The sequence below is a fragment of the Chroicocephalus ridibundus genome, chromosome 6 (assembly GCF_963924245.1).
Source record: "Chroicocephalus ridibundus chromosome 6, bChrRid1.1, whole genome shotgun sequence".
NCBI classification, from domain to species: Eukaryota; Metazoa; Chordata; class Aves; order Charadriiformes; family Laridae; genus Chroicocephalus; species Chroicocephalus ridibundus.
Window position 1 is genome coordinate 39,199,674 of NC_086289.1, and position 23,893 is coordinate 39,223,566.

Sequence of the window (23,893 nt, forward strand, 5' to 3'; positions counted from 1 at the left end):
ACCAAGGAAGACAGAAAACGGGGATCTGGTATGCAACAAGCTATGGTAACTTAGTTTGAGATGGTGATTCTTGCAGAAAACAGCAGTGTATTTATGGGATTGAATTCGCTTCAGATATCAGACTTACTCTTTATATGGAACAATATATGTATTTCATAGTGGTTAAGGTCCCTGGTGCAGGGTTAGAGATCAGGGTAGCAGCACATGAATGGGAAGCGACTGATGGGAATAGGAGGCTTGTACCTTGACTGAATTGTAATGCAAGGTCCTTCCTATGACTCAATGTGTAGTTACTGTTGCCATTTCAGTATCCTCTTGTCACATTGAGTATTGCATGGAGAAAATATGTTTACCTTAGGGTAACTGCACCATTTCACCTTTTCTTCAGTATTTGATGTTCTCTCTTTGACCTCTGAAGGCCCGTGTCTCCACTGAAGCTGCCCTGTTCCTTTTCTTCTGCACATAATACTCCTTCCTCTGTTAAGAACATTTGTGAACAGTGAACAAGTGGGAAGATCTAAGTTGTGCTACCAATAAAGATTTTAACAAAATATTGGCGTAATCAAGTTAAAGTAGTTAAGTATGTTGTTACTAAAAGCTAGATCTGGTGAGCCTTTATAGGCTTTGGAATTGGAATAGCAATTCAAAATGAATCATTTTGTATTACAGAGTATTTTCATATAGTTTCTTCCATGGTCTGTTTTTCCAACTATAATTATGCACAATTGACTCTACATTTCGCCCCAGTTTGCGGATTACCCCCCTGCCTATGTTTTGGGATGATGGCAAACTCCAGGCACACGTCCCTCTATTAGTTAAACTTCTTATTTTCCTGCAGTAAGGCAATCCCTTACAGCCCTTTAATACCCTCAGCAAAGAACAATGAAGCAAGCTAGCTTGAGTCATTCTGTTTCAACCTGGGCATTGTTTGTCTTTACCATCAAGATGGGATGAGCTGTGGAGGGCACAACTTGTTACATCTCTGAGTGTGTGCCCAGGCACCCACATGAAGAACCCTGAACCTTTCCAGGAGTCTTGAAGTCTAGGTTATCATAATCACAACTTGCTCTGCTCTTAGATTTTTCCTGTTAATAATATGCACCAAGTGCAGCTTGTTGCCATTAGCACGTCGATGTTCATTTTTTTTTTTTTGTATTACACACTTACCAGCAGTTCATAGTGTTGTGCTCAGTAGCATACCAATAACAAAGTTAGGCAGAGAGAGGGTGGTTGATGGATTTATTTTTTCCCGCCTAGCGTAATGGGCAGTGTGATAAGAGATTGTACCATATGTAGAAAATCATATTATTTTAAAATGTAAATAAATGCAGCTGTTTTGAAGAAAGAAAGGTAGCAATTCACAGCTCAAACAACATGTGAAAAATGTGCAATACCAACACTCTGCGAAGGAACAGTTTCTCCTGGAAAGTGAACAGTCAAAGCTCATGCTTTCAAATACTCACTCTGTTAAGACTGAACATTATACAGTAATCTACTACCATTGGGGTACAACGTATATACAGCTCTTCATTGTTTCTGCTATCAGGGTACAATGGCTATTGTATTCTTTGTTGGTTTTGATTGCAAGATAAAGAATAAGAAGTCCAAGACTAAACAAATTATTTCCAACTGACTTACTGATTTGATTTATCTATTTTTATGACATGGGAGGAGCAGTATAGTGATTTTACTAATAGGGATAAGCATCTCAGTGTAAAGTCTGGAAAGCCTAGTTTTACTGCTATTATTGATGGCAAAAAAAGAAAAAAATGGCACAATGCTGCAGGAGTTCTACCGATTCTAGACTTGCTATCTATTTAACATTGTTTAAAACTTATGTTTATATCAGAAATTAGTATGATGACATTAAATTAGAGATGATGAGGTGAACTGTTATGCTGGTTATGAAAAATTCAAAAATAGCTTCAGGCATACAAAGTAAGCAACTTCATTATAATGCAAAGTATTTTACTATTGTTAAAAATTAAACTGCGTTCCAAATGTTATTTAAGCTCCTATAAAAAAAAAACAACTTAAGTTCTTAGAGTTATTGTTTTGTTTTGAAGTGAAATGTTACCTATGCAGATAGGTATTTTCAGAGCATTTGGCTGATCTCAGAGAAAATACTGTAGAAAAAAATATTACCAAGCTTGAAGAGAAATACCAGTGTTTGTATTACCCTTTGTCTTCTCCCTCTGCACTTAATGTGAAATTTCTATTAATTAGCAGAAACAACTACAAAGCAGTGATGCACAGCTCCTACTAATTTTGTTTTCCTCAGATACTGTATCGTTGTTTTCACCTGCAAAAAAACCAAACTGTCCTTGCTAGAAATAGCTGAGACGCACAGATGAGTGTGATTATCATGGGAATGTTTTACAATTCTTAGCAACTTTGTCGTAATATTACTGTACTTCAGTTTCCTCAAGTGGACTATGAAAATGTGTTACTTTCATGCTGTTCACAGGAGCCATGAGAATGAAACCGTGTCTAGCCAGACGGCCATAAGGCTGCACACAGAAATTTTTTTTTTGAGATTCCTTTGGATTCGTGCACACGCAATTATGAAAAATGCTTTTTGTTCTTAGTTTCTGCACTTAACATTTCCTATTCCCCTTTGCTTATACATAGCCTATTCAGGAGCAGCAAGCCACCCCTTTTAGCAAAGTACTAGTACAAAATGGCGTCAGGAGCCACCAATGTACGTTGCCTCTTAACCATTTCCTCACAGCAGAGTCCCCTTAGCAATGGGGCAGAGCCAGGGCTGGTTGAGGTAAGATTTGCGGGGTGTCGCTACCACTTTTAAATGGGTGGGGGAAATTCTCTGTGGTAAAGATTGTTCACTTACCTGCAGGTGGACTGTGCCTTAAGGCAGATGACTCTTCTGCTTTTTTTTTTAGTTTTTTTGGGTGAATCCATCTTGGGGAGACTTCCGAAAGCTGAAGGAAAGGCAGTTGTTGAGGGGCAGTTGCTGCAGTTTGAGCCTTTTTCAGGCAAAATTTAAGGTGTTGGGTTTTTTTTCCATCAGGCTGATTGGCCTATTTATAATTCTGCCCTTTAAAAGGGAAATGTGGTGAGCCATCTCTGTGGTGCTCGAAGAGGGAGGTGACTGAGGGTGGAGGAGTGATCTGGAATGTTCCAGAACAACCTGGAATCGCTGGGGGTGGGATTAGCTTGAGTTCCCTCCCGGCAGCCAATCAGGGGGTGTCTTGGGGAGAGGTGGGCCAATCACAAGGTGGGGCACCTCCCCAGGCCACCTGCCTGAGGGGCCTGGAGGCAGCTGCTGAGGAGCCCGGTGGCCGCAGCCCTGAGGGGAGTGGGTTTGGGGGATGCCTGAGGAAGGGGGCAGGAATGGCAGAGGGTGCTGGGGTGGGGGGAGAAAAGGGGCGGTCTGGGGAAGGCTTGGCCTGCCTCTGCTGAGGAGAGATCGAGGACTGAGAGGTGTTCCTGCCCATGGCAGGGCGGGTGGAACTAGGTGATCTTTAAGGTCCCTTCCAACCCCGACCGTTCTGTGTGTCTCTGAGAGACTGAGGCAGGAGGAAGCCGGGGCACAAGGAGCTGCTGAAGCCGGAGTTTCGGCTGGGCCGGAACCTAGGTGATCCCTTGTAAGGTGAGGTGTGTGTGGGTGTGAAAGAATAACTAAGAACACGAAATGTGATACAAAGCTTGGGTTGGTAGAGCTTCGAATTTGTTTGAATGACCCCTTGCACTGCATCTGTTTAACCCTTGACAGCTGATGAAGAAATACTCTCAAAGAATAAAATACCAAATTAAACGTAGGAGCCTGAAGTTATCTAGGTTTAGGCAAACACTTTTGGTACATTTCAGGTGTCTGTCTGACTTGCACATCTTGTTTATATACTTGCTTATTTAATGTTTATGCAAAAGGAAAACAAACCCTGCTTCTTGCTTACACAGGTGCTACTCAGCCTCTTTATAAAGGCAGCCGTTTCAGGAGACAAGAGTGCCATAATGTTCCTACTCTGTCATACCGCTGTTTTTCCTTTGGAAGTGCAGTCTAAGAAAAGCTAAATGATTGTCTATGCGCCTATGAATGTATAAAATAATAGAAGAAATAGAATTATGATGGTGATGCATGGATGTATTTTTGAAATCATACATAGGCACAAGTAATCATCAATCTAATCGTGCAACAGTTTTTAGATTTATTAAGCTTACTTACTGCAAATGTTAAATGTACTCATGTTACCACAAAAAAAAGAAGTGTATTTTAAATCACTGTGTCTGAGTTGACATAGCTTGTTTTCTTAGTGTTGTGGTCAAATGACTTCAGAAAATACGTATTTTGGAGTATATTCCCTTCGTTGTTGAAGTCAAGGCTGTTACTTGAAGGGTAGGTGGTGGAATACATTCAAAGGCATTAGTTATAAATCAAACCAATTCTTTCTCTAGAAAGGTTTGATTTATGAATGTCAAATTAACTTTTCCAAACTTGCTGTAAATTATCTCAAATACGGGAATTTTCAAAAAAGGAAAATTAAATGTATTCACACTATGCACTCAAGGTAAAATTTGATGCAGTATTAATCAATAACAATGTCTTCTAGGATGATGGGGACGTAATTCGAGAGATACATTTGGAGCAGCTGTTGTTCTCCTGGCTGATAGAGGGACCAGAAAAAAAGGTAAGAAAAACTTGTTCTTTTAACAGGAAAGCGTGTTTCAAATTCTATTTTTTTCCTCTGCTAGCTTAATAATAAAAAAAAAATGCATGTTAGGAGTTTAGATGGAGACATATTGAACAGATAAACCAGATAAAGATTTAACAGTGTAACTGATATCGTATAATACTAAAAAAAGGCAGTGTAATAGTGTGTTAAAATAGGAGTCCCCAGAGATATAAAAAATGTGTTGTTTCTTCTCTTATGCATGTACAAAAAATAGTTCTATGAGCTGGGATAGATTTATTATTCTTCATTGATTGCCTCGTTCTGTTGGAGGACATTTCTGGCAGTAAAGTAGTAGACCTGTCACATCTATCATGATGTGTCGGAGATCTGTCAGGTCTATGGCTCTTTTTGAACTTCGCTGTTTTAGAAAAATGTAGCTGAGCATTACAGGCAGAAGTTTGACATTTCCAAGATGAAAATCAGTCTTTTATGTTGTGTTTCTCAAACAAGACTTGCGCTTTGATAGCACAAGTAGTGGTTTCACATGTTTGGGGGTACAACATGGGCACAGAATAATTTGGGTAACCGATTTTACAGGTGTTCTGTAGTGAATATAAATTGAAGAAATGATGATACAAGAGTTACTCAAGGCAGATGGCAAATCAAACGCTGATCTGCTGTTGCCACAAACATAAACTTAAAGGTGTGAGCTTGTATTTATTTTCAAAGTTGGGGACTAACAAGGTAAACACAGCCTGTGGTGAACTAGTATACTGTATTTAGAGGGAAAGAAAAGAAGTGAGTATGAGCTCAGAATGAACTGCTAAAAGTATGATAAGCAATGAGATACGTTGAATGTATAGGAGGAGAGGTCATATGAAGCACTGTTGTAACTGATGGACATTGAACTTTAAAATTAAGGTAAAAAATATTCAAACAATTTGTTTAAGTGTAAAAGATGTTGAAACAAAGGGAACCATTGTGTCAACACCGGTCCTCATCAAGCTGGTCAGCATCTGGGCTTTTACTTACGTATTATGCTGTCACTAGAGACAAGCCACAACTAAGGTAGTTTTATGCTAATGGCTGTATCTAGACACAACAGAATTCTAAGGAGAAGGGCAGCAAGGAGTCATGAGCAGCCAGACAAGCACAAATAGATGGTGAAATATTTTGATGTTGGGTTGCTGCCCAGGGAAGATGTTTGGAAATAGTGAACAAAGCAGTGGTCTTGTTTTATTTTTAGTTATGTTCAGGGAAACAGTCATCAGAAAAATAATTAAAAAATGTTTTGATACTTAGTTTTCCCCTTCCAATAGAAAGAAGCATGGAAACTCCTCAAGTAGTACATGTTTTTGTTCTAGACTATAACTATATGGGAGGAAGAATTGCCTCAATATGTATGTGTTGATTCTTTCTGCTCTCTTTTGATTTGGATAGAACTGTACCTTTGGTATAAACACATGGTATGATTAAAAGAATATTAAGATGGTCAAGTTGCGTTAAGAAAAAGAATGACAGAAAGTAAAAGAAAGCAACAGTCAGAGGCGGAGTTCGGCTTTACTGAAATCAATCATAGTTACAGGCATAAACTGAGTGATTTTTCTCAATTTGTAATATATAAATAAATGAAAAAGTCTGTATGTATGTAGCACTGAAATGTGATACAGTATTCTGCATTTTGAAAGGTGTGTGTTTTTTCATCCACCCTGAGTAAAGGCAATCATTTTCACAAAACATTTTTTTCATGTCAAGTGTCAAGACCATTCTGTAGAGCTGTTGCCATATATCTATTCTGATTTTACATGGAGAAACATGGTTTTACCTGCCTGCATAGCTCACAGAGCTAGAGGGGTTTTCTTTAAATATTTTAAAAAATCAGTTCAAGATAATCAGTCATTCTAAAAGATAACTATTTATTGAAATGTGTTATATTGAGGAAACATAGAACATAATGGAGTTGCTTGGTTTGTTTTTCCAAAACCTTAGGAAGCCTTTTGCTACCTTCTGTTGTACGTTATCTGGTATTATTAGTGTTATAACAGTACCTATTTAAAATCAGGAGTTTTCAGCCTGATAGTTTTTCATTTGAGTCACCAGAGTACGCACTAATTTTCCACATGTATGATAATGTCAGCCACAAAATACTGACTCCACTTTCTTAAGGAGTTTTAGCAATGTGTGAAATGCATAATTAGAGGAGTAATGGGTTTGTACCTTTTAACAATTGTTTCATTCAGGACAACAGCAAAACTCCATAGAGCACACAAATAGTCTTAAGTTTAAATAAGATGACGTCTAAGTTGGTCTGATAATTTCTCGTCCACATAATTATTACTAATAATAAGTTGGAGAAAGATGTTTTAGCTATTTCCAAGCTAAAGACATTGAGAGAAAAAAAATCCATTCTGTTCCAGAGTAGACGCCATTAACAGAGATTGCCTTCAGCCCATTAAACCTTGTCACTGAGATGTTTTAAACAAGTGTTTGTTTCTAAAAGCTGTGGAAGCTAAAGAATGAAAAACCAGTTTGTTTTTAAAAGCATGTTTTCTGAGCCTTAATAAAATGACACTTTGTCTTAATTTTGTGTCTCCACTCATGCAGGAAATTAGAGGACTAGTTTCTTCCTGCAGAACTCTTGTTTTCCAAGCTTCAGGCTCAATTTGGCAGACTATATTGCTCAAATTAGCTTGTAAATTAATTATTTGTTTCTAAAGTACAAGTGATATCAAATTGTATACAAATACTTAAAATATGAACATATTTCTCATTTGCTTATGTAATTATATGATGGTTGCTCTTGTCAAGATGTGTATTTGCTCAGAATCTTAGTATTAATTTACGTTACTGAGTTTCTCAAACTGCAATGTGTCATTGTTAAGTATAATTTAGAATTTTATCTCTCCTCTAATCTTGTAAGTTGCTAGCTTGATCTTATTTCAGGCTAGAATGATCTCAAAACTCATAAAATCATAGAATAATTTGGGTTGGAAGGGACCTTTAGGGGTCATCTAGTCCAACCTCCCCTGCAACAAGCAGGGACATCAACTAGATCAGGTTGCTCAGAGCCCCGTCCAGCCTGACCTTGAATGTTTGTAGGGATGGGGCATCGACCACCTCTCTGTGTCAATGTTTCACCACCCTCACTGTAAAAAAATTCTTCCTTGTAGCTAGTCAGAATCTACCCTCTTTTAGTTTAAAGCCATTACCCCTTGCCCTGTGGCAACAGGCCCTGCTAAAACGTTTGTCCCCATCTTTCCTGTAGGCCCCCTTTTAAGTACTGAAAGGCCAACTAGCCCTGTGTGTGTATAGTGACAGTGGCAAATCTGGATGAAGATAATGTCATTAAAATGTCTGATTTCTGTATGGATATCTAATTGATATGAAATGACATTTTCAAGCAAGGCCTGCATGCTAGTGGCACGTGAGAGTTTTTTATGGGATTCCAGCTTTGGAGGGAATATTCTGCTACTCTGCAGGTCCAGCCCAAAGTCAGGTTAGAAGAAGGAGTCGTGAAAGAAGGCAGCATGAAATGGTCTGTCAAACTTGAGAGGTGATTGCTGTCTGTTGCACCCATGCTTTCAGCGAAAATACTGCCCGTGGAAATCGTATAGCGTAGCAGGTGCTGAAGTCATTTTGCAGTGCTGGTCTTCATATGTTGCAAGAGAAACATCAGAATTATTAATATATTATTAAGCTATAATTAATAACGTATGTCATGTGATGCTTCAGCTTTTCCTGACACTGAAGGTGGTGAACATGGATACTCTTGTTGCCTGTATACATAATGCCCTTGAGATGCTGTGTAGTGCTATGCTGACACCCCAAAGTCAGGCAGAGCCTTGAAGGGATCTGCCTAAGCCTTCTCATTAAAGTGAGTTTCTCAAAGGTGGCTGAAATGCTTTTAAATACTAAACAAAGCCAGGTTTTGATAGAATAAAAATTTGAACGATTAGTTATTAGAGAAAATTCCAAGTAACAGAAAAGAAACATGGAGGATTTCTAAGCGTTTTACCTCATACTGCTCTTGAACTTCATAATGGGTCCTTGATTTCAGCCACGCAGTAACTTGGTGAGATATAGCAAACATGTTTCAGTCCTTGCTGATTCTGAGGAGGTTTTGTTCCTTTGCCTGCAAGGCCTGACTGTCTGCACCCGCTGCTCTCGGCACTCTCCTACGCTCCCTATGCAGCAGGTTCTCAGCTCCTTGTGCTGTAACTTACTGCTGCCTGCACTGGGGGAGCTTGCCTCCCTCCACACCTCAGTTTTTTTCCTCAACCTTTTTAAAGGAACATAGCACAAGGATGAACAAGAAAACCAACCAACCAAAAAAAAAACCACCACCAAAACTCACAAAGAAAGAAGCATTCAGGGACTGCCCTGTCACAGATGAAAAAAGGGGTAAAGACTAAGCAAGATCATACATGTCACACTGTTTAGATACCGCACCTTTAAAGAGCGAGTGGTAGGACTGACTGCAGAACTGGTATTGAGGTAGTCTCTTCTATTCTGTTGGCCAACAGTTCTTCCTCAAACCCCAGTGTGAACACTTTACTCCTACTTCTATAAAAGTCTCTTGATGTGACTAAAATCTACGACAGCTTTGCCCCACATTGGTACATGAAGACTTTATATTGCGTTTAAGAGCAGAAGTTGATCCTGAGCAAAGCCCATCTGACATTGATTATTAATGTTAGTAGATGCTGGACTGTAAGAATACATCAAAGGGCAACTACATTTTTAGGAATAAAACGAATTTTTTTCCGTCTCTTTCAACTAGTATTTGCATTCCAAACCAATCCAATGAACTATTTGTAGAGAAAAAAGAAAGCTATGCAGGTCCCTGTTGTAGGCTGTGTCTTAAAACCTCTACTCAAGTTGCTGCATTATAATTAGCCAGTTCAAAAGAGGCTCCTCTTAAGACGACGGGTTTAACATGTAGATAAATAAATGCTCAAACCTGTTCTACATCTTCTGTTCATTTTGATAACAAAACGAAAACAATGTTATTGAAAATTGATTTCAGCTTTTGTATTAATAAATTAATTGGAATATTCTGAGCATTGTTCATCTTAATTTCTTCTGAAATTTGCTTTGAACATTATGGGTTGTTTGAGAGATCATTTGCGTGATGTGGAGGTTAATGTTTGACACATTTTGACACTGTGATCGGAGCTCTTAGTTTTCCAGTATGTCTGTGTGGCAGAGATGAAAATGAGATGCTAATCTCAAACTGGGAACCCATAGTAGTTAAATCGGGTAGACTTTCTCAGTAGTGGTACTTTTATCTGTGTGCTGAACCCATGGTCCTCAAACCCTTACCTGGGATAAGAAGAGAAAGCATGGGATAGGTAATTGTTTTTTTGGTTTGGTCTGTGTTGGTTTGGTTTGCGTTGGTTTGCAAGGGGGATTTTTTTCATTCAGTCGGTGTTAGTCATTTGAATGTATTCAATTGAATGCGAAATGTTAAGGTTTCAGCACTGCTATCCTCATCCTGGGTGTTTCTTTAGCTGATAGAGTGTAATTATTTTAAGTTGGAAGGTACTAATAGCTCTATGTGAGAGTACTTTGTTGTCAGGACAGATTTTAATGCCAACTGCATGAAGTGTGCTGTGTATTCATGCTGAATGGAAAGAAGAATAGAATTGTTCAGTAGTGAGCTGGCTGAAGAATAGAAGCCTCCAACCAACACAGTTTGAGAAGAGCAACCACTGTATTAGTAACACAGCTTTTCTCTGACAGTTGATAGCCAGCGGGATCTGGTATATTGTTAGGTTGCAGATTTAAGAGGATAATCAGAAACACAAGCTGAGGGAGAATCCAGCAGAGAGAGATGGTGAGGTTGGCAGAACTCCTTGAGAGCTCTCAAGTACCTTGTTGAGGAGACAGCTTTGGAAATTGTAAGGAAGCTGATGACTGTTCTTTTACTTGCTTTTCGTTCAGTGGAGCTGCATTTCTGTGCCTTTGAGGACTTGTAAGCAGGCTGGTGTCAGAGAGATTTGTTTATCATCAGGTTTCTTCCTTGTGGAAGTAACCAGGGATGGGCCTTTTGGCTTCTTGGTTAGAGTAGCACTTACCTTGAAGGTAAGCTTTCTAGTCGTTTTTATCCAATAAAATAGGCCTTCCACTTGAATGCCATCAGTGTGCATTTGCTCTTTTCTAGTTTCTCATGTTTGTGATGTGCAGGATATATACTAAAAATAACATCTATGCACCTTTTCTTTCCAAAAATGATACCCTCTCCCAGATGTGCCTTTAATCACTATTTAAGGCCTAACCACTTTCATCTTTGATGACATTGCATTAATTACTTACATTTGTGTATTCACTCTGCTAATGAAATGATCCATTTTCTTCAGGTTACTGCAAATGTACTGTGACAAACTGAAATATATGATGTGTGGTGTTTGTGTCATTATACCAGCTCTTTGAAAACACAGACTTAAGCAATAGAGGTGTTCTATGTGTTCATTTATGCCTTGAGGATTGTAAAAAGAAGGTGTTTTCACATCCTGCACTGAGATAGATTTACTGGCAGAAATCTGTAGTGTAGGCCAGTTGTTTGTTCAGGAATTATACTGTGTTACCCTTGAAGTTCAGCTAGGAGAGTGCTACCTTGGGTGTGTGGGCCAGGAAGGTCCTCTTGCTGCTCTGCCAGGGTGTTTGCTATCTGTTGCAAACAGGGTGGAGAATTCTCCCTAGCTGTTGGGGTTTTTCTTTGTTTGCCCACAAAGCATTTCTGCAACAGTACCATCTTAATCCTCTTATATTTGTGTTCATGGAATCATTTTGCAGCTGCTTATGTTTCCAAAGCAAAATATCAGAGCTAGGGAGGAAGGGAGCATATTCCCTTTCCCCCAGTGATATTTCAGAATAGAAAGAGTGGATCATTCTGAACAATCCAAAGCTTCGCTGTGTTACTATCCTCTTCCTGGTGAAAGTTTGAGTGGGACAGTAGATTGTGGAAACTCTGTGCATGTATAGTAGTGCTTCTGTGGTAATGATGAGTTTGGTTTTCAGAATTGAAAACAAGTAGTGTTTTTTAAAAAGCAAAATAAACAGTTCCAGAAATGAGATTAATAGTAAAAATCCTAAAATGTTTTTTCATGTTCCTTTGAAGTAAGGAAACACCCACCTTTTGGGATATTGTCAGCTTTACATCTTAATCATCTCTTAATTTTATTTGAGTTTTCTTTAATCTAGGGTTCAGTCTTGCCAGGGAATAGCAGGTGAACCAGATGTACACATTGGCAAGCATTCAGTATGGCATACTGCAATAATTTACACTTAAAACAAGCCTGTGGATAAATCTGTCTTTTTCTGAAGCTCCTCACAGATCCATCTCTCTGGAAAATTGTTTCCTTTCTTTTTTTATTTGTCCCCAGTTGTTTGAGCAAGGTATGTATTTTGCCTCTTTGGGGAGGGGCATTCCTGCATATGCTGCTTATACAGTGCTGCCCATATAATTATAGACTGGTTGCATGGAGTAGTAGATACGCTTTTCCATTTCTTTTTATAACCCAACAAGTTTGCATAATCAAACCTATTTAAAAAAAGACCTGTTTCTAACACCTGTAATAAGTGTTTCTGATTCCTTCAAGGTTACACGAACATGCCATGAAAGTATAAGTCACTCTGTCTTAACCTTCTTAAAATTGGATGCAAATTTTTTACGTTATGCAATTCAAAGATCAGTTAAATTTTGTTTATTTTTGATTTAAGTAAACTGGGCAATCGGTTCACTTTTGAGGATTTATTTTACAATGGATAGAGATGGTCATTTAGTATAAAAATCTTTTGAACACTTCTGTTGTATTTTATTTTATCTCAATCTGACAAATATATTTTAAAACATATATTTATCTTTTCCTGCTTTGTTAGTTAGGGGCTATGCCATTTATAGAACTTGATCTCTAATCACATCCATCATCCATTCAGATAATGCATCAATATTGCAAAATATTAATTCCTGTGATTAGTTGCTTACTTATTTCTAAACTGTAGTTTGCTCCTACCAGCCTGAAGGTTGCATGGAAGCCACACTGAGGCCCTTGCTCATCAGTGGTTTTCTGTTCATTGCCTAAAATGGGCTTTGTAGGACTATTGCCATTCTAATGCCAGAGAGGAATTGTCATCTCAGACCTATTCCTGATGGTTTACTACGGCAGTAGGTCAGTACAGAGATGGTTTCGTTCAAAACATTCCCTCAGCTATGTCCCATTGTGTATTTTGAGTTGACAGACAAAAGGTGGTGAGTACTGTGTCCGTATTCAGTTTTGACCACCACCTAATTGTACAAGTACATGGAAGACTACTGCAAGCTGTGCTAGCCCAACATACTCATTTGTTACCCAGTGGTGACAGGATGTACTGGAAAATAAATTGTTTTTCCTGTGATGAAATAGATGTATGGACCTTGTGTTTGAAAGTCAGAATTTTGTGAATAATATGTCCTAAATTCTGCAGACATACATCATACCCAAGGCAAATTTGCAGACAGATCTAGTGAAAAAGATTTATGAGACTTAACCACTAGGGTAGTTGAGCTCTTGGGTGAAGCTGGTATTTCCTTCATTACACTGTCTTGCAGTAGAGAGTCTGAACTAGTACTGACAGTATAAACTCTGACTCCCTGTCCTGGTATCTTAGAGAAGGACTTAAAAATTAATGTAGTCCCAGCTTTTATAAAAGACAAATAAGAAAAACAACTTTTTCAATGCCTGTGATACAATGTGAAACTTTCTGCGTCTCCTCAGTCTCAGCTTGGGGTTTACTAATTTTTCACATCTGTGGTATCAGAGCTGGAGAAAGACACCTCATCCTTCACATTTTTGTTGCGTTGTATGCCCTGACATAAGCTGTCTGCATTTGATTTAATTTCTTCTCCTTACTGGTGATCACTGGTGATCTGTAATCTGATCTGTGATTCTGTGTGAAACAGCTGGTACACGGTGTCTGCACTAGGGTAGCCATCCCTCCCTCCAAATTTCTGATGTAGACAAATTTCCATACCCTAAGAAGTAAAAGTTATAAATAGCAGGCTAAGTCTTAACAGGTACTGAATCTGGACAACTCCCAAGTGATGTAGTGATCAAGCTACTGGAAATACTGCTTTTGAGAACAAGCATTTACTTTAGTTTCTGATGCAATCAACTAATTGTGCCTAGCAAAGTGATATTTTTAGAAGAATGGTTTCGCAAGAGCTCTAATTACTGTGTGCTGTATGGTGAGCAAGAGGGAAATTAGATGTAATGCTAAAACTACTTATTTATAAATTAATGTTATCTGTTTAAAATTAGCATTTTAAGAGAGCTGATTGCCAATGCATTCAGTGGTAATATGTTGCTTGAGCAGTCATTAACAGTCGTACATTTTTTTCATTAAGTTCCTAATTCAATTTTTTGCATTGGAGCAATTTGCTTCATATTTAAGATTAAACTTCATGTGAGTATGATAGCACTTTATGTGATTTTATATTTGTCATGTTTTCTGTTTACACTTATTTACTTGGTTTCTATCACAGACACGAATCTGTCAAAACCCAGCATAAATATATCCCTCTTTCACTCTTCTTTTTAACAAAGGGGTGAAGACAGTGTAATAGAAAAAACCTTGCTTGCTTTCTTTTGAATTCGCGGCTTCTTTTTGAACTTAAATATGTTATATTTAAATATTTGTTTTCACTGCTAGTATAATATTTTTAAAATTTTTTTTTTTAAATCTACATGGGCATTACAGTTGTTCTCCCAGCATTTTTTAGTCCTTTACGCACCCAGCATCATTAATCCGTGGTCTCTTTTTCACAAAGTTTGACGGGACACAAATTGTATCCATAGAGAACTGCATTGAATGCTTGTGGAGAACTTCATTCAGCCAGGTATTAACTGCAGCAATCCTTATGGGGGAACATTCACTAGTATGAATGATGAAATCTTAAACTTCTTCCTGAAGTACATTATCTACTTTTTTCTGTCTAGGAAAAATACCTATCTTTTTATCAAATTACGCATTATTTTTTGGCGTAAGCAAATAACTAGTCAGAAGATGAGACGGAGATTGCAAAAGTTATTTGAAAAACCCAACCTATTCAGCAGTAGTCCAGGTTCTGCAGGCTGCAGAACAGGCTGCAGCTCAGAATCCAGTAAATCGTGATTCTCATCATGTTAAGCCTGACAACAGTTGGGTTTACAGACAGGAGCAAGAAGATACTTCCCAAGATCAAGAAAAAAATTCACTTAGAAAAAAGTAGTGGTATACCACATTATATTAAAAAAATTTGATGACAGGGAATAAAAGAGCAAGCATGTCATGTTGGTGTATTAACATAGAGACTGAAGCAAGTATGAAGTAATGAAAATAATAAAAGCAGACAAAACCCATCCTAAAAAAAGGCAACAGTGAAAATTTGGTTAACAGCAGTGTTACCTTGGTTCATGGAGTTGTCCATGGACAAAACATTCAACTCAATATTTAAATATCTAAAATTGAAAATGGAGGAGAAATTAACTGTTATAGATTGTGGCCCAATAATTGACAGGAACCAGTCCAATTAATCAAATTAGTTTATTAAGCAAGCGGCAGTAAGCAAAACAGCGCTGGGCGGCCGGGGAGTCTTTGCTCCGCCAACGGCGCACACCCACTTCCCGAAAGTAGCTGATTATATACTCTTCTGGTTCCCGTATATGTGTCAATCCTGGTATATTCCGTGTCTGAGCGACGTGTTGCTAGGGGGTCGGTCTTGTCCCGCCTCCTGATGGTGGTGAGGCTGAAGGCTCCTCATCTTTATCAGTGTCCTTTGGGAGACTCTTTTCAGCTTATCTCACAACTTAGCTCTTCCCTTTGAAGTGTTAAAACACACCAGATGCCTGTGATTTAGGCCTTGAGGTGTCAAAGTGCCCCAGACAGCACACCGGATGCCTGTGATTTAGGCCTTGAGGTATCAAAGTGCACCAGATAGCACGCTGGATGCCTGCGATTTAAGTATGTGAAGAGTCGAAACAGTGTAAGTTTTCACCAGCCTTTAAGAAAGCCTCATTTGATTAACAAACATGATTCTATTTATTACATTAACTAATACCTAATTATCTAACTTTTTTTCCTGTTTTTTCTTTTAAAATGGGTGCAATGCAGCTTACAGTCTTCTAACTCCAAACTATTTTCTATTGAAAGATGTAGGTAGAGAAAAGTTCAAGTGCAAATAACTTTTATCAATTGTATGGGTAATGAGCTCATCGCCAGTTTCTCCTAAACATGCAGTCTTTGGATACGCTATCAAAGGGTGAAATGAAAGCTAGCGAAAACACCTGAAAAAACAGATGGCTTCCATAAACAAGCAAAAATATGTCTGTATGTCAACTAGTTAATCAAGGTTTACAGGAAGTGAAATCAAGAGGTATGAAACAGACATACCTATAGTTCCCATGTAGCATTTTGGGGCAGAACCAGGGTGTTTAAGGTAAGTAACTCCATCCTGCTGCACAATTTTCCTGAAAGAGTGCAGTGGTCTGTGGTCTTGCAGAGGAGAGATGATAGAAGTAACGTAACATATTAACTTTGTACAGTTTCTCCTAAATTATCTTGGTTAGCAAGTGATAGTGAATCAAGCTTTTTCATGATTGTTCATAGCTACTCCCATGCTCTTACATCCGCTAGTGCCAAATCGGTGCAGTTAGTGTGCTCTAATGTGTTTCAAATACAGACGTGTCAAGCTGCGAAGTTGATTTAAACACTCATCTGCTGTGTGTATTTAATTACACCATCAATGATTTACATTTGTGTCAATGTAAACTACACATATACACATGCATGAATATTTTTGTGTGTAAATAAGATCTGCATATGCTTAATTACATCATCTTTATAGTGGAACTTTATCTAGATTAAATGATTGTATATGTGAGTCTATTTTCAAAGGGAAAACTAAATTCCTTCTTTAGGCAGAAACTCTGTATTTAGGTAGAAACTGTAACTATTGTCACCAAGTATGTTTTGTTTTCAGTGAAGACCACTGAACTAGTGGATTATAGTCTGTTTTAACAGTCTGAAATAGAAGGATCAGAAATTATTAAACAACTTTTGTACTACAAAAAAGCTTTAGGAGTAAAATAGCTTGAAAAAAGAGGAGGTTTAAAAGGTTTAATGCTTTTTAACAAGAAAAGTTGAGTTGCTTATATATGTCCATACTGCAAATGTTGTAAAGGAGACTCAGAGCAGAAAAAAATGGAGGGGGGAATATCTGTGTGTTCTTTAATATAGTAAAGAATTTAATTCTCAAACATCTTGGCAAATGACCTCTTCAGTCATTGTCAGGACCCGGAGCACAGTCCCCCTGTAGGAGTTTAATTGGCAAAGTTAGAGTTTAGCTGGCCAAGTCCAAGGTCAGCTCCATGGCTGGTATGAGCTGTTGTGAAGAAGGCTAGAAGTGAGGGCCTGCCCCTTCTTTCCCTAGGGAACTGCTTTTAAGCTGAGGCTGTACCACTGCCTGTGCTACGTCCCAGCCGTGTCTGTGTGCATGGTCATTTTCCTCTGCAAATCTGACCCGCACCCACTGGCAGCTAATTTTAATAGAAATGCTGCACTCAGGAGTATTATTTCTCCCTGCTTTTTACAGTATCAAATGCAGCTATACAGCCAGTTTTGTATTTTGACCTTAGGCTATGTTTTAGTTATGTCTTTAGATATCTTAAATCTACCTAAATGTAGTAAAACATCAACATAAAAACACGTAAATCTTAAAGTAGACATTGAAATAGACATTGAAAAATTAAGAGGTTAGTTTACTAATATAGGAATAGCATACAAATCTACTAATCTCAGTTGCGGCTCATGCATGCATTCTCTTTCTTTCACTGTAGTGTGTTGGTGGGTTTGTTGGTGTTTTGTTTTGTTTTTTTAAACTGGTTTGTTTCTGGAAAATTTATTTTATAAAATAAGTGCTACATTTCCCTTTATCATCTCACGGCATTTAACAAATTATAATTGGCTGTAGACATAAGTGTGACTCAGCATTACTAACTCAAAAAATTTTAGCTGTCTTGCAGTATTTTGCTTAATAAAGAGCTCAGTTTTGAAGGAAATGAAATGATTACAGGAGTCTTAGGATTCAAAGAAATGAAAGTGACAAGTATCTAGTCTTTTCTGATAAAGTTTGAAAATGACTCAAGATAGTTTAAGTCAGAAACCGATTAAAATGACTGTACTTTCTGGGGCTTATGATTTTGGTGACATGACTGTGAATATTAGTTGGTATTACAGTGTCAGGAAAGGAGCCTGGGTAATATGTACCTGCATCATGTAAGCAAGTTGCATTATTTATTTGTTTTTAAAAATCTGACTACTTCATCTTACTTCATTTTTTTTCTAATGATAAGCTATCATATTTTAAATCCAATAATTTATTCTGAGTCTATAATGCTTTTTATTTACCTTTGGGATTCTATTTCTTCCTATTTAATCTCTATATCTGAGTGTCTTGTGACATCAGTAGACGCTTGTGTGAGTGGTTTTGTCTTGCAGAGTCTTCACTCTTGCAGAGAGTGAACTTACTGATGGAAAAGTTCTGAAGAGAAACACAAGAATTCTAGTATTCCTCCAACGTTCAATACTATTAACAAGGTCTGTATTCTATTAAATCACACACAAGTGCTAAGTACATACATATAAAACTATGTGTTAAGGTTTGTGTATGCGTATTGGTAAAAAAAAAAAAATTGGTTCTACAATAAATAAATCTTTAAAACAGGAACATCGCATTAATTAGGAATTGAACTACAGAAAGATATGATGTTCTAAACTGTCCTGAACCCTGAAGTGTACAGAAAATGTCCTTCTTGCTCTGATGAATGACGAAAAGTCTCAGCACTGCTCTACTTTATAACACAGTCATGGCAACATGCATGTTTGGCATGCAGTGCGCTTTCCTTGCTTGTCTCGGTGTCAGATGAGTGAGGTCTAGATGTGGCTGCTCCATTATGCAAGTCTGATAAACTCTTAGTTGAGTGCTAGGAAACTGTAAAGGCTCCCTGGAAACTCCAGCACAGTACGCAGTGGTAGGGGAGAGATTCTAATAGTTTCAGGAGATCACAAATGCTTATTATAATCCATCTGAGATGTCGCTGTTTTGCACGTTAGTCTTATCCGAAGCATTTAAAAATCTTTAGTGTAAAGCTAACCTTCCATTATTAGCTGATTTGCTGTAGGTTTCCTGAGTCCACAAAAATGTTTCTGATAGATGAGATTTGTGATGTTAAGTAGAAGGATTTGGAGATTATTAAGTGCTTATACGGAGGCAGGAAACAAGAGTGGGAAGTTTCTGGCTCAGTAAGAAATCTTCAGAAAGTAGTGAACAGGAGAATCTGGATGATAATACCAAAAGCCTTCATATACCTTTAAACATGACCCTTGCAATTGGTTTAATAGATAAATTATTTGTGATTAGCAGTGGCCACACAGGATAAATATTATGTTATAGAAAAGATGATACCTGTAACTGTGTCTAAAGACAAATACTCAGCTATTGATGATGCGTGCTCAATTATCTGCTGACCTGTAAGGTCTGTGTTAAGGGCCGGTTTATTTTTCTGAAAGCCATTTTGGGAATGATGAACCACGAGAAAGACTTGCTGGTAGGCTGACTGGGGGGCAGCATTGGTGACTAGAAGAGCAAGATTATTTCAGGCCTTCTGCAAATAAATTTTACACAGTAATCGCTTTGTAAATAAGAAAACATTGCTTAGTTTCAGAAGAGTTTTAGGAATGGCCTGTACTTTTCTCAGTGTACTCTCATATGTTTAAATAGGCATGTAGACTGTCAGACTCTTATACCTTGCTGTGTTGTACTGTAGATGCAGCTTTGTGAAGGAGTTCAAAATTGTTCTCCTTCCTTGATACTGAGTCTCTTCCAAAAAGAAAAAAAGCAAGCAGTAACTAATGAATGAAAGTGCACCAGTTGACCACAGAACCAGGGGTGTGCTGATTTTTCGGTTTTTTTTAAAGCCTAAAAATACTGCAAATACAATTTTAATGTTCATTAAATTGTATTGTAGAAAGTTTTAAAATACTTTTCCTTAGTAGCTGCTAGTTTCATGTGTGAACCTGGCTTTCATTAAAAAATATAAGCAAGACTGCAAACTGCATGGCTGCAAAGAAGAGCAACAGCTTTAAGCCTGTAATCCCAAAAGGCTTAGCAGAAGAAGAAAAATCAAAAATCCCAGTATATTTCAAACCTGAGAATTTTTTCCTTCAAAATCGTTTTCTTTTTTTGTGATCTGACAGTTGAGATTTGGACCCCTGGAGTTAATAGTACTAAGGCAGAGACCAAGGGAAACATGAAGGGGAGGGGACGTAAAATCAGAATATATGATGAAGGCAATACTGCTTACAATTAGGTAAAGAGATAAAATATCCATAGTTAATGCACAACTAACCTGCACTACTTCAGATACCAGTGGTCCTAAAAATGAAACAGAGCTGGAAAAGCTTCATGCAGAAATGTAAAATGTAGCAGTTGCAATTATTGATTGTACCTTGTTTTCAGTCACAAGTTCCAGATGAGGCAGTGTTTTGCAAAGGTGACAAAATGGCATAAGAAAGATTAGAAAAGGTAATCAAAGGGGGGTTTTTTGTTTGTTTTGGGAAAACTTAAAGAAAAAATGGTCAAAAACATTTTCCTGCAGCGATAAAAATTTGTGAGACTGATCCTTATCATTCAAAGCTGTTTGCATAGAGTTTGCAACAATAATGGATAACACCATTGATAGTCTAAACTGTTACCTAGGTTGCTTCTGGGAACAAAACCAAAAAAAATGTTAATATATATCTTCTTATGCAAAAGTATAATAGAAATAGCAGTAGACACATGCATTTTAAGAGCAGTTAGGCTAGACAAAGCTTTATAAGAACAATGTTAGGATGGAATGAAAGAGCTTGTGATTATTTTAGATGGTTTGACAAAAATGTCAGTTCAATGTTGACAGTCTATCAAAAAATATAAACAACGTCAGGGACTATTTGGGAGAGTGGAGAATGAAGCAGAGTGCATCTCTGCTGTGGGAAGTTCGTGTGTGTCTTCAGACTCCGTGGGATTACAGGAGGTTCAGAAAAGGGAAGTGGGGATAATCAAAATCATAGAATGGCTTCTCTGTAGAGAGTGGATATGTCGTAGGCTCTTTAGGCTGGTAAAGTGACAATTCAGTGTGTTTACAATGGAAGTTAAGAAGTTATGGGCAGCACAAGGGAGTGATCACTGCCTGTGTCTTACAAGACAAACTGGGACTTGTGGATTCAAAACAAACAAAAGGAGGTGGCTCTTGACACAATCAGCTGTGACTGTACTGGCTGGCATTTATGTGGATATAAGGGGAAATTGCATATGGTTATGGAATACTAACTTATTAAATACCTAGAAACTGCCTCTGCCCCAAGAAGTTGCCGACTGGCAAACTTTTGCAAGCTGGGAGCTTGTTAGGAGAAACAGCAGGATTTTTCTAACAAGAATTTTTCATTGAAAGAATTCTCGCCCAATTATCTGTGGTCAAAATCCAAGTCACTTAAACAGTAGGGGAAAGTGAAGTGAAAACGGACCTAGGCCTTTATGTAGGGATTGCTTAAGGGAAATTTTATATGTAAAACAAATGTGTAAATAAAAAAGCAGTAGCTAAATAACAGAATGCATAAAGTAATAGAAAAAGTAATTGGCGTTACGAATGTAAACCTTGAAATCAGCAGTAAAATTAGGAGTGTTTGTTTAGATGAGAAATGTTGATTGTAGATCAAGGGGATAGATGTTGTTGTCCTCCCCCCCAACAAAAAGGGGAAAAAAAAAAAGGTTAAACAAAATACTACTTTAAGGGAAGCAACAGTGTTGCACCCATGAATTTCTTTGGCTTATGCATTTGTATGCCTTGGGAAACCTTTTGCTTCTCTCACTGTAGCACCAAAAGTGTGTGTTGGATTGTGTTGCCTGCCTCAGGATGTCCTCTTACTCTAAAAGAGGTATGAAGCAGTAAAGCATGGATAGTGGCTAATGTGGACGCCGCCTTTTTGAAGATCCTGGCATTTACTGATCTGAGAAAAAGCTTTTCTTTCTTAGATTTAACTTGAAACATGATGCATTAGGGAAGAACTTGGCTGCACAAATCGGTCTGAGGGTTTGAGGTAGCTCCGCAGTGGAAAGTACAAAGGAAATAGTAGAAAGTAACAGCAGGTTTCTAACCCTGCAGTTCATTGTGAGGAGCAGTGTCAAAGTAGCAAGTGTCTGAAGGCATATGAATAGCTTTATACAGCACTGGTGTGTAAGGCAGGTGACTTTTATATAGTGGTATTTATTTTCATAGTTCCAGAAGGGAGGGACTGTACTACGTTCAGAGCCTGATGTCAGATGCACTGTTCAGGGACTCCTGTATGTACATAACCGTGCAGGTGCCCGTTCCAGTCAGACTTGTCCTCACCTGACAGGCCTCTTGGCTGCTTGGGGGAGCACTGCTGGAATCAGACTTCTCTGTCAAGCAGTCTGTGGAAGATAGTGTGCTGTCGCTTTCACTTGAGAATGTTTTGAGTCATCAAATATTGACAAAGAAAACAACCTTTTGGCTTCCAGAACGCTAGTGTGATGTTTGGTTGGACTACTTCTAGATATATAAAAATGATGTGCTTTTGATGCTGCTAAACAGTGGTGGAATTTGGCTGTTGTACAGAGGATCTGTGTAACTGCTGGACAGATTTTCTTGCCACTTCCATACTCCAGTTGAGATGTTAGGAACAGATAAGCCTGTTCAAAGCCTGTAGTGGATGTGCAGTCAACACATGGAAGCATTGATACACGCAGTTGCGATGGTGTGGACATGCAATCCAAGGGTATAAATGCTCAAGCAACTCCTGTGTGATGAATGAATGCATATGGAGAAAAGGTGTGCATTTTTGCAGGAAAGCCTCTTAAAGCTGGTCCGTGACTTGGTGAGGCTCTCTTGAACTTTTATACACAAGTAGTAAGCAGTAGACATCAAAATTAGATCAGTCACAAGTGCCTGAATAGCAGGGCAATGGTCCTCTGGGTGAAAGAAGCATGTGAGACTAAGGATACAGGAGCAGCAGCAGCAGACTGCCTCATGCTGCAAAAGGCAATCTGGAGTGTATGATAAAGAGTATTTCTCTCACTTGTATAAGCACTCTGAGTTTGAATCTCCCACTTCAGAGATGAGCTGTCTCCGTATGCTTGCTTACATGTCATAAGGATTCTGGCGAATTATATAAAGAATAGTAGTTGTGATAATATTAAGATTTTGGCCCGTCGAGAAGATAGGAAATTCAGTGTTAGAACCGACTTTATTCTCAAGCTAAATCTCTGTTCTCTTATTTTGCACACTGGGTTTAAGGCTCAAGGGATGAGATTTTCAGCTAACATAAATGCAGATAGTTCCCTTGAAGCTTTGATGATTTACTGAGGATCAGCTGTTACGTGAACCATATCAGATTTTTTTTGGTTTTTGAGAGTCATGTCACAGCCCTATCATTTCTTAACATCATGTTTTACATGAAGGATTCTGTTTCTCAGGGAAACCCATGTGTAAGCACACTGGTTTTAAACTCTCAAATTCTCACAGACTGTATTGCTTCTATGTGTGGTACAAGGGGCTGAATTTATATACCGGCTCTGTGGACATGTAAGTATTATTTGGTGGTGCTGTAGATGAGATCGCTGGGTCACACATTATGAAGATATACTGCCAATTGGGTGTGAATAACAGGAGATCAGTGGATATGCTGACTGCAGCATATATTTTCTGAAACACAGATTAACATGAATTTTTTTTCAGCTTTATATACAGTTTTGCTTCATTGCTCTTCCAAAAATTTTATGAATCTGGTAGGCTAATACCTTTAAAACATCACAGCAACTCAGGTTGCATATTCTAAACTTTATATTCATCTCATAGGAATTTAACTATAACATTATTAGCAACATCTGACTTGAATATTGATCTGTCTAGTTCTGTTTATATTCTCTAAGACTCAGTGGGATCTAGTAAAGCGAGGTGTGAGAAATGTGTATTTCAGTAGTTCTTAAAGTTAAGAGCAATAGTGTGGGCGTATACTCTTAATTGTCCAAAACCTTGATCAGTAAAGAACTCTGATCTTGAGAAAACTTGCTTAAACTGTAGGCTGGGCAATGATACAACTGAGAAGTACCCAATTTGGATATATTGTCTCTGCATGAGTTAGTGCTGGCTGTGAATGATTTCCAACACCTTTCAGATACAGTGCAA

The 23,893-nt window shown here is 38.1% G+C and overlaps 1 protein-coding gene across 20 annotated transcripts in view; it reads left to right on the top strand.

Moving 5' to 3' along the window:
- PCDH15 (protocadherin related 15) overlaps positions 1-23,893 on the top strand; it is an 811,115-nt gene that overhangs the window by 195,331 nt on the left and 591,891 nt on the right. For all 20 annotated transcript variants that reach the window (XM_063340181.1, XM_063340176.1, XM_063340196.1 and 17 more), the window contains exon 3: positions 4,569-4,646. The gene's annotated coding sequence lies outside the window, so the exon portion shown is untranslated. The remainder of the gene's footprint in view (positions 1-4,568; positions 4,647-23,893) is intronic.